Raw genomic sequence first — 1,945 nt, forward strand, 5'->3', positions numbered from 1 at the left:
GTGGATGACATATTTACATTGTGGAAAGGTGTTGATTCACAATTGATGCTATTCACAGATTATTTGAACCACTCTACTGACTTTCTTAAGTTCACAGTTACTAGTTACAAAGAAACAATTGATTTCTTAGTTGTGAAGATACTGGATCTGACATCTGGCATAGAGACATCAATCCATAGGAAAGAAACATGGAAGAAACCATTATTCACACAGGAACAGCATGCATCCTGGACATGTTTTCAAGAATATAATAGAGAACCAAGCCACACACATCTCTAGACTGTGTACTAAAGCCAAAGATTATGAATGCAAAAAGATTAAATTGGAGTATCATATAAAGGAGAGAGGTTATGCAACTGAAGACATCTCAATGAAACTAGAATCAACAGAAAACTTCAGAAAAGGAAAGGGACAACCTTATTTTTCTAAAGGAAAGCACAGAGGTCATCCAATGACAGTTCCAAAGGACAGCAAACTGTTGGTCTCATGCTCACATATAGTAATGATGTGAGGTATATATGTAACATTGTCATGAAGTTCTGGCCAGTGTTGACCCAAGATGAAAAAATGAAAGAAATAGTGGGAGAAAGTCCAAACTTCATTTTTAAAAACAAAAATAACTTGAAAAGGTTAATATGTATGAAAGATCATTTCTCCAGAAAAAGTTCTATCAATAAGAAATGAACTATCAAATGTGGCAGGTGTAAAGCCTGCCCTGTAATAGATACCAGCAATTTATTCAAACATCCCATTACGGGACTGTAATATCATTTTTCATGCAGCACTACCTGTAATAGCAAACATATTGTTTACTTAGCTACTTGTTTAAATTGTTCTGCTTATTATGTAGGCAAAACCAAACAACAATTCAAGGACAGAGTGCTGTGCCTTTCTGAGAGATATCCAGTATAAGGATCAGAAAAACTCTTTGGCAAATCATGTCATTCAGTATCTCCTATATTCCTTCATGTTTAAAGCCATTGATATTGCCTTTGAAGGTGCTAGAGGTGGAGATATAAGCAACAGGACTGAAATATGTGAGGTGAACTGGATTATTAATCTCTGAGCAGATCGCCTTCTGGGCCTAAATGCAGTTGTACCACTTAAACTGATTTGAAAGGCAAGGTGCATATCCATATGTTGACAAGTGCACAAAGGATCCTGTAGTTGGTCTACTAGCAAAGGAATGTGAAGCGTTCAATATAAGGATGTTGTACAGAGATAAGTGAAGTATTAAGCACTGAGGAGCAAAGAAAATCACTTCCTTGATGTTGGTATTCTTTAAGTTCCTTTGGTAATTGAAAGATGGTTCATAGCACAGAAAGTCTGTGTTGAGATAAACAACTAGTGACTTCAGATTTGCTTTATGCAATGGATTTTGAACAATTATACCCTTTGGGGAGTTTTCATTAAGAGGAACTTTTGACATCTATATGTGCCTTTGTCATTAATAATGGGAAAATGAACAATGGAAAAGTAATATGGCTCAATGTTACAAAAGCTGTTCTAGCTTGGTTTGTGTTTATCATACAAAGAAGCAGATTTTGCTTGTATGGCAGTACCACCTTGAATGCACCCGATCTCATCTGGCCTTGGAAGCTAAGCAGGATTGGACCTGGTTAGTACTTGCATGGGAGACTGCCTGTGAATACCAGATGCTGAACCAGTAACCCCATGGAGTTTGTTCTTATCAGCACAAAAAGTCAATTTCCACTATGTCTTCATGTCCTTTGTTTTGCTTGACACATTGAACCAAGATAAATTAATTAATGACCGCTGAGCAATGGAATTAGAACTACTAGATTTTTTGTTAAGTTTTATTCTAAAAGGACTGATGTTCTTTATACAGGTCCTAAGCAGTTATATAAACCCAAAGTATTTACTGGGGAAGGAAGAAATGAAGTAACATCAACATTGATTAGTGTTGACAAGGCTGCCTTAGCCT

The 1,945-nt window shown here is 36.3% G+C and overlaps 1 pseudogene; it reads left to right on the forward strand.

Annotated features, from left to right (window-relative positions):
- The first annotated feature begins 1,548 nt into the window (after window positions 1-1,548).
- LOC122790204 lies at window positions 1,549-1,667 on the forward strand (annotated as a pseudogene).
- The last annotated feature ends 278 nt before the right edge of the window (window positions 1,668-1,945 follow it).

Source organism: Protopterus annectens, chromosome 15.part0 (genome assembly GCF_019279795.1).
Source record: "Protopterus annectens isolate FY-2018-M chromosome 15.part0, PAN1.0, whole genome shotgun sequence".
Classification (NCBI taxonomy): domain Eukaryota; kingdom Metazoa; phylum Chordata; order Ceratodontiformes; family Protopteridae; genus Protopterus; species Protopterus annectens.